Below are 15,516 nucleotides of genomic sequence, written 5' to 3' on the forward strand. Positions count from 1 at the left end.
AGGTAAGGGTGTCAAAGCAGACTCTAAGAAATTAGCCACTATGCTGGAGTGGACAACCCCTAAAAATATTAAGGCCTTACGAGGTTTTTTGGGATTAACGGGATACTATCGGAAATTTATTCAAGGCTATGGATTGATTGCTGCCCCTCTCATTGCCTTATTAAAAAAGAATTCATTCTCATGGTCAGAAGGGGCTGCCAAGGCCTTTGGGGATCTGAAACAGGCTGTCACATCGCCACCTGTTTTAAGACTTCCAGATTTTTCTCAAACCTTCACTTTGGAGTGTGATGCAAGCGGAGGTGGTATTGGAGCTGTTTTGATGCAGCAAGGGCAGCCAATAGCTTTTCTCAGCAAAGCTTTAAAGGGCAGGGCCTTAAACTTATCTACTTATGAAAAAGAGCTCCTCGCTCTGGTCACAGCAGTACATAAGTGGCGCCCCTATTTATTGGGCCAAGCCTTTAAGGTTAAGACGGACCAACAGGCCCTCAAGTACTTATTGGAGCAAAAGGTGGGGACGTGTCTCAACAAAAATGGATTACTAAGCTTTTGGGGTATGACTTCACCATTGAGTATAAACAAGGGAAGGAAAACAAGGTGGCTGATGCCTTGTCTAGAAGGCATGAAAATGATAACACTATGGAGGGCTCCCTGGCGGTTCTCACTTTCCCAACTCCATTGTGGATTGAGGAACTTAAGGGTACTTATGCATTCTCGCAGGAGCTGCAAGAGTTATTGATCAAGTTTAATTCAGACCAAGAACTTCTTAAAGGGTACTCTGTTCAGCAAGGTTTAATATTAAAGAAAGGGAGAATAGTTGTGGATCCTAACTTAGCTTTTAAGGGTAAAGTGTTGAAATTCATACATGATGACCCCCATGCAGGTCATTCGGGTTTTCTTAAGACATATCACCGTGCCAAAAGGGATTTCTTTTGGACATGGATGAAGAATGATATTAAACGGGCAGTCCGTGAGTGTGATACCTGTCAGGCCAACAAACATGAGACTATTCCCTATCCTGGTCTTCTTCAACCAATTCCTGTACCTACTCAAGTTTGGGAAGCCATATCGCTGGACTTTGTGGAGGGATTACCTAAATCCCAAAGGGCTTCTACTATTTTAGTGGTGATAGATCGCTTAACCAAGTATGGTCATTTTATTGCTCTCTCCCACCCTTATACAGCACTGGTGGTTGCTGAGAAATTTTTTCAGGAAATTTTCAAACATCATGGCATGCCCAAGACTGTAATATCAGACAGAGATCCTATATTTCTCAGCTCATTTTGGAAGTCTCTCTTCCAAATGCAAGGCTCTACATTGAATTGCAGTTTAGCTTATCATCCTGAGATGAATGGACAGACTGAAGCCCTGAACAAAACCCTAGAAGGGTACCTGCAATGTTATGCAGGGACTAAGCCTAAGGCATGGGCTCAGTGGCTCTCTATGGCCCAATACTGGTATAATACATCTTACCACACAGCGACTAAAGTCACTCCATTTGAAGCCCTCTACGGCTACCCTCCTCCTCAGTTGGCTACTTACATCCCAGGCACTACCTCAAATGTTGCGGTGGATACCCATCTATGTACCAGAGAACAACTCAAGACACTACTCAAGAACAACCTCATAGTAGCCCAGTCACGAATAAAATTTTATACTGATAAAAACCGCACAGAGAGAGCATTTTCAGTGGGAGACTACGTTTATCTCCGTTTACAACCTTACCGCCAGAAGTCTGTGATGGCTCGCCAGAACTTGAAGCTCTCCCTGAGGTTTTATAGTCCTTTCCGTGTACTCCAGCGTATCTGTCAAGTGGCCTACAGGCTGGATCTACCTCCAAGCTCATGGATCCACCCAGTTTTTCACGTTTCATGCCTGAAACAAAAACTGGGAGCTCAGATCTGTCCCTTACCAAACCTCCCACCAACCAATAAAGAAGATGAAGTCTTACCCGAACCGGATGAGGTGATTGACAGGCGATTGAAGAAAATGGGTCACCGCGCCATCACCGAGGTCTTGGTTAAATGGGTTGGAGCGGGACATGAAGATGACAATTGGGAGTCTTTGTGGAAGTTAAGGGAACTTTACCCATACCTTGTAGGCAAGGTTCTCTAAGGGGGGAGGATTGTTAGGGTTCCTTGAGGAAGGAATAGAGGAGAACGAAGGGATGACTCTGGGAAGAAGCTTCAGGAATCAAGCAACTAAAAGTGAAGCGGAAGTGAGTTAAAAGAACTCTATACGCACCATTTGCTACAAGAGTGGAACGCACCGTTTGGAAAGGAGTGGAGTGCACCGTTTGGGAAGGGGACTTGCCGTTTAGCATGCAGGCAGCAGTGGCGTTTGTTGTCTTTATTTGTCTTTTTCATTTGTTTTGTTATTTCTTTTTGTTAGAATAAAGGACACGTGTAAGCAGCTTAGGTGATGAATTTGTTAAGCTGCTGAGTATGTTATCCGTAGTGGTACGCGGTAGGAATCATCTGGAAAAAACGTCTGAACAATTGTCCTTTGTTTTGGAGGTTGAGGGATCCCTTGAAGTACCCTAATGGCTCACTGATTTATCAAACAGTTTGTCTACAATGTTCTTTCATCCTTATATCTTCTATTCATACATCATTCCATTACACTTCATACACACCCAATATCCTTATACCCTCCCAAACCTCCATTTCGCCCCAAGCCCTAAAAGCCCCTATGGGCGAAATCTTAGCTATCGAAGCAAGGTCGTCCTCTCACTTGCCTCCGCCCATCGCCACCCAGCCTTTTTTCCCCACGGTCCATTTCAAACAAGAGGGAGGAGTTCACGGGGACCACTTGTCACCCAGATCTCGCGATGCCCTCCCTCCACCAGCGCCACCACTCGACGCACCTCGAGTCGTCGTCGTCCCTCTCGTCGCCCAGCACCCACGACTCCTACCTCTATTTCGCCGCCCATCTGCTCAGCAACAAGAGATAACTCCATATTATTTATTTGTACTAAGAGAGGTAAAGTTTGGGACAGATTTTATCTTTCGGAGATGAGCATTGGGCTTAGGGCATGGAGATATAGAACTCCATTTATGAGTATTGATGAAAATGTTAATGAGTTGCAGAAAATGCTTTCTTGAAATTAATGGTTGCTAGTGATGATCTTTGTTGGTTTGAAGTCTCGGTTAGCACATTATTTGTAAGTTGTTGATGACTCGAGTGTTTGGGTAACAATTGGTTGAGTACTTGATATTGGCGGTGCAACTAGAAATCCTAAACAACTATCCTGTCTGAGTGCTCTTTACCAATTGCATACGTAGTTTGTTGGGTGGCTTACAGAATACTTACACTACTTTGGATTGGTTGATCTTAGTTTCTTCTCATGGCTTAAAAATGAGAAGGGGGGAAAAGAAAGGAAATTTGTTGTACAGATATAGATATAGACACATATAGGTTGTACATAATGCTTGTAACTGTCCATTTAGAATTTTTTTCAGTTGTGTGATTAATGCTTGTAAATGCACATATAGGTTGTACATAAAAATGGCAGTGACATGCACTGGTATCTTGCATATTTCTACATATTTATGAGTTTGGATTATTGATGAATAATCCAAGCTATATATACCTATGAGTTGCACGATAATGTATAGTAGTTGGGCTGGCTATATATATTAGGAAAAACAACTTATGGGCAAGAATGTCTTCTACTTGCATGGAGTGAAAGTATCAATACTTTCTTTGATGACAATTCAAAGATCAGGACTTTGAAGACATGAACATGCTTTTAGATGGAAGCTGGAAAATGAAAACCACTTCGAGAGATTATTTTTTCTTTATTTCACACCAAAATTAATTCCTTGCATAAGCCAGCTAGTTTTTACAAAATGGCTCATATCTCTTTTTTTACAAGCATATTCGAACCATCCTAGAATTCTAGTTTAGGATGAATTAGCCAGGAAGAAAAATGAATGCAAAAAGTTGATGTAGAAGAAAGTATAATTTTTCAGGAAAAAAAAAAAACACTAAACAAGAAAAACCTTCTTTCCCTCACTTGAACTTGGCTGGTGTGATCTCCGTCCTCACGTGCAGTTCCATATGAATAATGAAAACAGGTTAAGAAACCACTAGCTGCAGGGTTTTTCTTCAAATCTTGTACTTTCAATATATCATTTTTTCATGTGTGAAATGATTTTGTAACTGTATTATGATTTTTCATGTGTGAAATGATTTTGTAATTGTATTATGATAGTCTTTCTTTTGATGGTTTTTGTTCCTCTATTGAAAGATTGTGGTTATCCGGTACCTTGGATTGGATAATCTGCATTTGGCTGGTTGATATTGTTTTTTTGCAAGAAAAGTAAAATCTCAACAATGCCTTTTGATTCTAGGGGTTAAGTATTACTTAGATGTGTTGTAATTGTCAAACATTTGATTTTATTTTTTTTATCTGCAGCTAGCAATGCCTCATAACTTTGTAACTCAAGTGTAGCAGTCAACAATAGCAGATGGGAGTGGAAGGGCAGTGACCATGCTGGAAGGGCATAACAATGAGTGGACTATAGCCGTTGGATGCTGTAACTCAAGTGTAGCAGTCAACAATAGCCGTGTGGACTCAAGTGTAGCAGTCATTAAATTTATTGTAACTCAAGTGTAACTCTCTTAAATTTATTGTCACTCAAGTGGAACTCTTTTAAATTTATTGCACACTTGTAATTTCACACTTCTTAAATTTATTGGTCCTGCATTATTTTGTCTAATTTACTAAATTTTAGTTTATTTTTGGTGGTTAGTGTATTTTTTGGCAGAGTTTGGTTCTAATTTTGGACAGATTACGATATAATTTTGGACAGATATTGTTATCATTACAATCACAATCAGCATAGTGCAATGTAAACAATTACATTATAAACATTTTTTTGTAAGTAACATTCAAAGTTACATTCCAAAATGTCTTACAAATATTACAACATTACAACATTTCAAAAAGACATTAACTGAATGAACACTACAAATGACCTAATATCCATATCTTAGCACTGACCAACATACATTATTTTCAAATATAAAATAATTAAAACACAAATCACAACAAAATAATATCCAATCCAGCTTCATCTTGAGTTTCTTTGCCTTTCATATTGCTTGATTCCGGTGCAACTGTCCAATCATGCAAAGAAGCATAATTTGCACTGTCATATTCTAATTTGTTTGATCTGCATTCGATCTGAAGAGGCCCTGAAAATAATTTATCAAAATTTATTAGCATAAGCTAGTAGAGCAATTTACATTCATTGTTGTCCACTCTGGAGGAAAATTGCTAAAAGGACAAGATATAATCAATAGAACAGCAAAATGTAGTATTACTTGCAAGCATTCACGAACTAATTACCAATACAGAACATTTCAGATTTCAGAGTTCTTTGATTTCACAAGATTACAAAAAAGTCTTAACTAATTACAAGTAGATACTTCAAGTTCGTGCAGATGAGACATTTTCTCCTTTGTTTTTCCTATAAATTCTTTCGATTTGTGGAAGCATAGTTCACTTAAGTGTTTCAATGTTAATTGCCAATCTGAAGTTTTTACCCATATAGTTACCATAAAAAAATAAATATGAAGTTCTCCATCATCTAGGTACATTATCATAATCCATAGTGCAGTAGTAATAAGTAAATAATTGAAATTCATCAGCAACAGATTTTGAAGTATATAACATATCCTTAGGATATCTTGAATCAATAATACAACCAACTTTTGTAATTGAAAGCCCTCATAATGCAATTTTCAAGATCATAAGAAAAAAATATCCATTTTAGAAGATGATGCTATAGTGGAATCTAAAAAAAAATAATATACAGTTTTAAATTGCATCTCAAATGCCATCACTCATAGTCCCTTGTCTATACTAGGAAAAACTGCACACAAAATTACAAAAAAGCAAAGAAGATGCAATTCATGATCAATTGCAATAGGCATAGCCCATGTACATTGAAGCAGGCATGGTAATTATGAGTTTGTAACCCTTGGCAGCTGCCATGAATGCCAACCCTATGCCAGTGTTGCCACTGTAGGCTCAATCAAGACACTCTAGAGCATGAATAACAAGGAAATTTTGTCACTTCAAAAGTTCACTCATTCACCTCATTGCCCACAGTTACAAAAACACTAATGGAGTATTGAGCAGCAATTAACTTACGACCATTCAATTATGTTCTTCTTGAATAACTATATTCTTCCATCCTACTATGAGGATATGTCTATATATGAGACAAAGAGAATTGACATTTGAGTAGAACTTTAAAGCTAAAGAATCCCATGATGGAAAATCAAAATATGGGTGAACTTGGGACCTGAAGATGTAGCACTAGGCATAAGAAAATGCTTATAAGAGCCAGTCCAATTATGGCCTTCCTTCTCTAATTTAGCTATTTCTTCTCTATGCTTGGTTGAGTTCTCACACCAGCTGCCAAGTCTCCAGTCTTTTAGAGTTTAAGGAATTCTGCTCATTTTCTTCTTCTAGCTAGATGGGTGCATCCTTTTGTATACTTTCTATGTATTTGGGCTGGCCCCTTAGCACTTTTTAATAAAATCTTTGCATTACTTCTAAAGATTTTTTAGCTATTTGCGAAAAATCAATAATGATTTATATAACCTTCGTAAGTTGGTACCTATATGTGTTCACAGTGTGATGGGAGTCCGATTTGCAAAGCATCACATCATACTCAAACACAATTTGTGGTATTGAAACAAACATAGCAGTGACATTAACAGGCATGGAACAGAGAAGAAATTTTATCATCAACAATAGGCATAGCCCATGTACATGGGTTGTATAAAAGAGAAACACCTAAGCAATTGCAAAGATTTCATATCAAAAAAATGTTACCATAGATAAAAATATCTAATTCCAGTCATGCACATGTTTACATCATAGGGGAAAAATTGTCACCAACAACATATGACTTTCCATGGCAAAAGCAAACACAATCTCAAACACATATTCTAACGACTATGGAGATTCCTTACCCTGAAGAGACGAGATCAATCTCTGCATATCTTCATTGTAAAGAAATCTTTAAATTTACAAACACTGAAGACGATCCAATAGAAGTAGACAACTCTACACAGTATAACTTAAAAGTTACTATTTTTTAACATACGAAAATTGAATATTGGCTTAGAATAACAACAATAAAAAGAAAGTGCCAATGGTAGGTGAAAGATATTCGATAGAATGAGAGATTGTAGCTGCCATTGCTCTGACCCGAAGATGAAGCCATTGATACCTCAGACTCAAGATTGACAAAGTGCACATTAATTAACAGAAAAATCTTCACAGAAGTCACTCTTTAATACTTACATGATGCCTAGAGAGCAACCAAAATGCCTTACGGACCCTGCTTTTCTGGAAAGAAATTTTTTTTCTCCATGCCCTAAGCCACAATACCCATATCAGAAAACACAAAAATCACATCTCAATGTACACATAAAGAACATAATAGTATGGAAGGGAAAATGGTATAATATTTACGTACAAAGTTCAGTAAATCGTTTGGCAAAACAAAGCTGAACTTCTCGTTAGTTTGGTCCATTCAATCACAAGTTTGAGGGGAGTGGCAGTGCTGGGGAGACATAAGAGCGTCGCGAGGTGGCGCTGAACAGAGAGACGCCGTCGCGAGGTGGCCCTGGAAAGAGGAAGCCGACGCGGGTTGGTGGCGAGGAAGGAGGGTGGGTTTCGCGGGATTCAAATATGGTTTCGGGTTTGCTCTGTTCAACAACCACGCCTGAAGTGGTGGCGGCGTTGGGCAGACGGAGGAGCGCCGCTCGGTGGCGCTAACAAGAGAGACAGCGTCGTCGGGAGGCACTGGGTAGAGGAATGTGATGGGGGTTGCTGTTGAGGGAGAACGTCTTCCGCGGGATGAATTCGATTCGAATGTGGATAAATTAGAAACCGACTTTCAAATTGAATTATAAAAAATTAAAAAAAAAAACTGAGTAGTGTGTGCAACGAGTGTACTGCTACAGTAATTTCTATCTAGCAAACCTCGGCACTAATTACACCGGTTGAAAATATACATCTGATATGAGTGACGCTATCCCTCCCCAATTTGAACAATTGCTGGGACTCTAGTACAAATTGACTTTTTTTTTCTTATTTTTTATTTCAAATATTTGTAAACATATTTAAAAATAAAAAATATCAATACAATAATAATCACTTCTTTTATTTAAAAAAATATTACAAAATAAAAAATATTAAATACATGAGCAATAAAAATAAAATAGTAAATTGAGAAGGTATAATAACATGATTCCATTTGATATATATTACATCTAATATATATTTTATATATATATAAAATATATTTTTCTATTTCATCGCTTGGTTAGATGGAACCTCCCAGTCAGATGAGATAGTTTGTATTTTATTTGGCCATCTAAATCTTGTTTGGTTATCGAATTCAGACGAATTAGTTTAGACGAAATAATTTTGACTTTTTTGGATTTGATAAAGGGATTGGTCCTACCAATGATTGAACTCTATTTATGTCATCTCATTTCATCTGATTTTTTAAACTTTCGCATAAAATATAATAAATAATTTTATTTTTTCAAATACAGAAAATAAAAATAATATTTAAAAATATATTATATCAATATTTTTATTCAACTTTCAACAAAACATCTGGACTCATCTCACCTAAATTGCGTAACCAGACAAGGCAATCATGTAACATGATATTGAGTAATTACAAACTCTATGATAAATAAATTTAAATCTCAATTTTAATTTTAATTTTTTTTTCCATGTGGGCCGATATTACTCTATATTCCCAGAAAATCTATATTCTTTGTTAAAGTATATTCTTGTACTTATAACCAACATATTATTTTTCCGTCCATATAGAAATTCGTCATTTGTTTAAGAAAAATTATAAATCATAGATTTGAATAATTTTTATTAAAGAGAAGATAATTATATGTATTAATTTCGAATTTCCTAATAAAAGTGTTGTGGATATTTTTTTCCCAAAATGTTGAACTATTCAATACTCCAAAAAAATATATATATTTCTTTGTGGAAATATATTACTCTAATATGAACTTATTCTTGATTATTCTATTGAAGGATAATTTAAATATTTGTGGCATAATTATATATGAAAATCAAATTTGAAATTTGAAATTTAATATCTATAAGTAATATAACAATTTGAAAGATAATCTAATTTTTTTGTAAACGGAGTATTACTATAATCCCTTATCCATAATATTTCTTTAATTTAAGACTAAGTTTTGAAAACAAATCAAGGCATCACTATCAAAATACACATCATCTTTTAGAAAATATTCAAGACTAATATATCATCACTTTGTTACTTCTATTCTAGTTTCACCCTTATTTAAAAAATTTGAACATTTTGAGTAAGATATTTTATATTTACTGATTTTTTTTTACCCAATTTTACCATTTAAGATTGATTTTAAATTTTTATTTTAGGCAAATATCTTTTATGCTAACCAATATTTTTTCTATAAATTTTTTTTTTATGGTCATAGTATTTTTATTTTTTATTTTTAAATTGTGGGGGCTTACTCAAGGTGGGTGGCCAAGCACGGGTATTGGATCAGGCATCCTCTATCAAAGTGAAACATTTACCTAATATTTGCTCAAAAATACCAACGTTGAGAGCACTCTCATTGGAATAGTCAAAGACAAACCTAAATTTTAACTAATATGACATGAATTTGCCTTTTCATATTCTATTCACATCTAATCTCCACATTCGATTATTCATTTATTCTTTATATAATAATAAAATCATATATTTTTTAAATTTTTTAATTTTTATCATATTTTACCATTCTACCGATTATATGTTAATTATTAATCATATTCTAATTAAATTATTGGTTAAAACATCATATTTTTAATGGTCATTTACTGCTAATAATCACAAACATCTAATTAAAGTACTCACCATCACTCTTCCCAAGTCAAGTATATCTTCTACCAAAAAAACTATACAAAAAAAATATCGAACATTATTCAGCATATCTTCAACCAAAAGAGAAAATCTCAAATCAAGTATATCTTATGTAAAACAGCTACAAAAAGGAAGACATTTATATATTCAGAAAAACTACCCAAATCAATGTGCATTTACAACAAACAGCCCAAAGAAGTGTACCATTACAGCATTAATGTAGTAGCAAAAGCCACGTACTAATGTTTAGCATTAACATATAGCCCAAAGATTTGTGTCATTGTAGCAACACCCACAGCAATATTTTGGCAGCCCAAAAAAATCTACAACAACATCCACAGTATCCACAGCTTCCAGCCCAAATAGTACAACACACATCAAATTTACCTACACATTCTGGTTTAGAAGGAATTAGTTCTGAAAAAATAAAGAAAATAAATTCTCAAGTCCTTCTCATTGAAATGTCAGGAGTTGAGAGAGAGAGAGAGAGAGAGAGGTAGCATGCAAATTGTAATCAATTTATTTCATACATAATACTATGACTTCAATTTTGAAAATATTGTAGCTAAAACCCGGTCCAGCATCACGTTGCCTAATCCAATACTGCCGATTTTCGTTTGTAATAGCTATTTGAAGGATTTTATTTACCTTTTAACTATTCTAATGAAAATGTTATGAGGTAGGCAAGTCTTAAAATAAGAAAATGATAGAAGTATCGAGAGTTGGGTCCGACATAGATTCCGATATTTTTTTGTTTTACTTAGTGATTAAGAATGTATTTTTTTAATGATATTATGTATTTTTTTTAATTTTTTTAAAAAATATATAAAAAAATCTATTAACAAAAAGAGAATTTTATCTTGAAGATCCTAGTGGGCGTAGCACTACTCCTGAAAATAGATTCTGAGCCACAGTATTTCAAGATATTTTAACCTCGGTCATATCTTATTTTATTCCTTTGTTTCACCTTTTACAGCGGTCAAAACCTCTCCCCTCTCTCGATTTTCTCTCACTTCCCTTCCTCCCTTCCCTTCTCTTCCCTCGAGCCTTCCATTTCCATTTCCTAGCATTTGTTCTTTGTTTCTCTTAAATTCTCACACAAAATTTGAGCCACCCTCTCTCTCTCTGAGTGAGTTCTCAACCTCTTCTATGGAGTCGTCTCAACAACTTACAGAATATGAGGTTAAGCACCTCGATAATATTCTTGCTGGAACGATCAACTAACTTATGACTTCCCTTAAAATCTACTCCAAGGCCGCCAAGGTCTCCGTTGCTTTCAAGCGCCAAAAGTTTGATGGAGTTAAACCCATCTTTGTCTTCTGATATAAGCGAAAACCCATCATTATAGTCACTCGATATTGAAAATCAAATTCTCATTTTTGTTCTTTTAATGGCAGAATTGGAATCAAATTGTACAAAGTGAGTCTGGAGAAGAAACCCAAAGGTCTAGGCAATATTGTCAAAGCAATCGATAAGGTTGTCAAATCTCCGACCTTGTCGAAGCCTTCGCCGGGCGCTTTGGGGCCTTTTAAGATATGTGTATCGTGGAACCAGGCCTGATAATTACTAATTGAAAAATTTTTAGAAGGTTAAAAGAAAGACCACAAGAAATTTGGTGACAAAAATGCTAGGGATTTGGTGGCAATGTTTGGCGACTAGACTCTCATGGGTCGAGCTGAACATTTTGTGCAACATGGCAGTGGGTTTATTTTTGACACTGGCACTAAATAACGTGTGCAAATTGGCATGCAGTGAGTTTATTTTTGATCTTGTTAAATGGCCTCGGGAGCAAATGGATGAAGATTTTGTTAAGCTATTGAAAATGTTCAATGCCATGAGTGTAAGAGTTCTATTTGAACTCTATGTCCCACTTACCCATATCATGATAGAGTTTTGAATAGTTCAAAGAGTTATAATGGGATAAAAACTCCTAAGAGATAAGATTGACTCTTGATCTCTAACCATAGTCAAACTCAAAGACTTAGATTTCATGATGACCAGAAATCTATAAATAGCACTGAGGGTTAAAGGGTTATCACCTACAACATCAAAGTGCCTCTAGCCATCGGGAGACACTTAGGAGGCTAAGTTGCTAGGGTGATCTTTCTCTCATAGTCAGATTAATTTCTTCATCAAACAAATGGAGAAATGTACGTGTTTAATTATTATTGTTTTATTATTGTGGATCATAAAAAATTAAAAATCTAATTAATAATGTTCATGTTAAAATATTTAACATGTGGTATCAGAGCCATGTTATAGATTTTTTATGATCTCGATAAAATATATAGTGAATATATATATTTACGTATATCTATGATTAAAATTTTATCCTTTTGATCTGACACATAAATTTATGTTGTTCCACTCTCTGGTTGATTTTCACAAGAACCCACAAAGTTATATTATGTATATGTGTTGAATTTTTTCTTTTACCGTTTTGAATATGTGGAGAAAAAGAAACTTCATGACATATTGATACATTTCATTGCTTGGGTTTTATTTTCTCGTTTCTCTGTATGTTTTTATTGCTTGTGTTTTGTTTTCACCATGAAAAAGGAATAGAACAGATGCATTACACCCATTTGATAAAATGCCACATAGAGGTTTTTACTTCTTAGAAATTCTCTTTTGATTTCATACTTCCTCAATACAAATAGCCAAAGGCTAGTATAGTATTTATAGGCTTTATTGAGCCTATATTTCAGACAAGAATATAATAGAAAAAATTACATATTTGCATCTATTCGGTTACAAGAATCAGTCTAGATCTTTCCACACTATTCCACCAAGTCTGTTATGCATATGTGTTTGAAATTGTTGTGAAATGTCCTTCTTTGTATTGTGTGTGAGATGGAAAAATAGGGAATTGAGGAAAAGGGTCGCCGTCTGGGTCGGCAGTATGCAGTGTATGGTGGTCGGTGTTACTGTGCCGGTAACTCGCCACGTACAACGTCGTGAAAATGGGAGGCGTAAGGGGCTATGAAGCCCTAAATGGATGCTACCCATTAGCGGATTTTCCTCGGGTTTTGTTAGTACAAAAACAATGAGGGTTGTTTGGCGCAGCGAGGAGGCTGGGAACCTCCTCGCCGACGCCTCTAGGTCGGTGGCGCAGAGGGCTTTAAAGCCCAGTGGCCGCGTCGATTAAAAATTAAAAAAAAAAAGTAAGAAATGGAAAACCGTGGGTGGAGGTGGACATCGGCGACGAGAGGAGGCTAGGAACGCCATGTTGTCTTCCCCTTTCCGACGATGTCCATGGTTACGCCGAATCGATAGAAGCAGCATGACTGTGGTGCGGCGCTGCAATTGCCCAAGGAAGAAAAGAAATCTAAGTGCGGCGTTGTGTGTTGAGGGAAGAAGAAAAGCAAATATGTAGGATTTCCTTCTAAAAGACTAAGGGCCTTGGCCTAGCCCGAAGAGAATTTATTAAAAAAAAAGTTATTTTCTTATTATTGTTAAATACATGTATTAAATTTAATAAAATTTATACATGTTATTATTAGTAGATACATGTATTAAATTTTATTCTGTACATATTATTATTAAATACATATATGAATTGTTTATTTTGGCTTTTATTATCGTGCCATATATATTTGTTTATCCAATATGAGGCAAATGATTTAAATAAAACTTAAAGAAAATATTGATTGCCCAAAGGTACAAGGTTTTCTTAATTTTTGGTGAAAAATCATTAAACTCCATAGTAAAGTGGATAAAGTTGGAATAAACAATTTGTGTGTCAAGATTTACTCCCAAAAGAAGGTCTTGATGACACTACTAGTTCATCCATTAAAGTAAAAGTTGGGGTGAACACTTTGTATGCTAGAGTTTACTCCCAAAGGAGAATTCTGATGATACAACTAATTCATTCACATAATTTAAGGCTGGAGTGAACACTTTGTATGTCAGAGTTTACTCCCAAAGGAGAATTCTGGTGATACAGCTAGTTCATTCATATAATTTAAAGCTGAAGTGAATGTAACACCCCGTATTTCAGTGTATTTTTACTGAAGGATTATTTTTGATTGTTCAAAAATTTATCCTCTTATTTTAAAATTGGTTAGATTTTTAGTAAGTTTATTTCTATGATTTTATTTGGTGAAAATTATTTTTTTGTGCTTTCCAAATATTTATTTATTATTATGCATTTAAATTGCTTTTAATATTTAAATTAATTACTGTGGGATTTAATTATTTCAATTTGACTTTACCATTACGTTTAAATTATTTTATTTAACTTGTGGTTTTAAAATCGTCTCCGTTGGATCTTTTTTGTGACCCAAGTTATGAGGATTGGACTTCATTTCTTTTCCTCCATTTTTTCTTTCCTTCCTTTTTCTTTTCTTTCTTTTCTTTTTTTTTCCTCATTTCCTCTCCTTCCCGCGCGATCTCTCTCTCTCCTCTCCTCCGCCCGTTTCCATCGTCTCCTCCCAGCGCCGCCGTCGCGCCGCCGTGCGCGACACGGCCCAGCCGACCAGCTCCCCCTCCCTCCGGCGACCTCACCTCCCAAACCTCAGCCCCTACCTCGCCGCCGGTAGCCCACACGCCCCCCACGAAGCCGCGGGCCACCTTCACGCCAGCGCCGCCGTGAGCCGGCGGTGGCCCTCACCGCCCAGCCCATTAGCTTCCCCAGCCGCCGGCGACCTCACCCCACCAATCTCACCTCCATCCGTGCCGCCGTTAACCACCAGTAGCTCTTCGAAGCCGCGGCACTCCTTCCGCCGTTGCGCCGCCGTCGCACCACCATTGGCCACCATCTTCCTACCACTTCATCCCCGACCTCTTGGCAACCCATTGGACCCAACCCCACCTCCGATCCGTTACCGGTGAAGCTCCACCAACTACATTTCCGATTTGGGCATTTTGGTCTTCTACCGCCCATTCCGCCGCCACCCATGGCAAACCACCACCACCATTAGCTTCACCGACCTCCCTAGGCCCTACCCTATCAATCTTGGGTCTTCGTTTGTCCTCGTTGAAAAGTTGGTAATTATGACCCACGGCCACAGTGTATTTTACACTGTGGTGTTGCTCAGAAATCACCACTTGCAACTTCGAGATCCTCCGGAAATTATTATATTGCACTGTAAGTATTTTCCTTAAAGAACTTTCGTGATTTAAATATATTTTTGCACTAACGCATATTATCTGTGAATTGGGTTGTTTTGCCGGACTGAGTCCGAGCAGTTTCGGGGGTTGGATGGATTGTGGACGGAGTTGTGTTTGTTTGCATTGTGAATTGTGGTTGTTGGTTATGACTTGTTCACGTACATCGCATATTGCATGCATGATCATGTTTGTAAAGAAAACTGGGTTTTCGTGTATTGCATACATGTTTATGTATTTATTGGATTTGGATTTTCATGTGAGTAAAAGGAAAGAGACTGTAGGGATGGTGGTAAGCAGGGATGGTGGTTGTGTCCCGCCTGTGATTCCCGCCTACAGTGCTCTGTTAAGTATTTATTGTGTGTAAAGGAACTGTAGGGATGGTGGTAAGCAGGGATGGTGGTAGAGTCCCGCCTGTGATTCCCGCCTACGGTGCACGCGTTAGGGATGGTGG

The 15,516-nt window shown here is 36.7% G+C and overlaps 1 long non-coding RNA gene across 1 annotated transcript; it reads left to right on the forward strand.

Moving 5' to 3' along the window:
* Positions 1-11,011: 11,011 nt before the first annotated feature.
* Positions 11,012-11,771, forward strand: LOC121256328. The gene is made up of 2 exons (XR_005938971.1): positions 11,012-11,216; positions 11,351-11,771. It is a non-coding gene; the product is annotated as an uncharacterized LOC121256328 (long non-coding RNA).
* Positions 11,772-15,516: the final 3,745 nt, after the last annotated feature.

The sequence above is a fragment of the Juglans microcarpa x Juglans regia genome, chromosome 3D (assembly GCF_004785595.1).
Source record: "Juglans microcarpa x Juglans regia isolate MS1-56 chromosome 3D, Jm3101_v1.0, whole genome shotgun sequence".
NCBI lineage: Eukaryota > Viridiplantae > Streptophyta > Magnoliopsida > Fagales > Juglandaceae > Juglans > Juglans microcarpa x Juglans regia.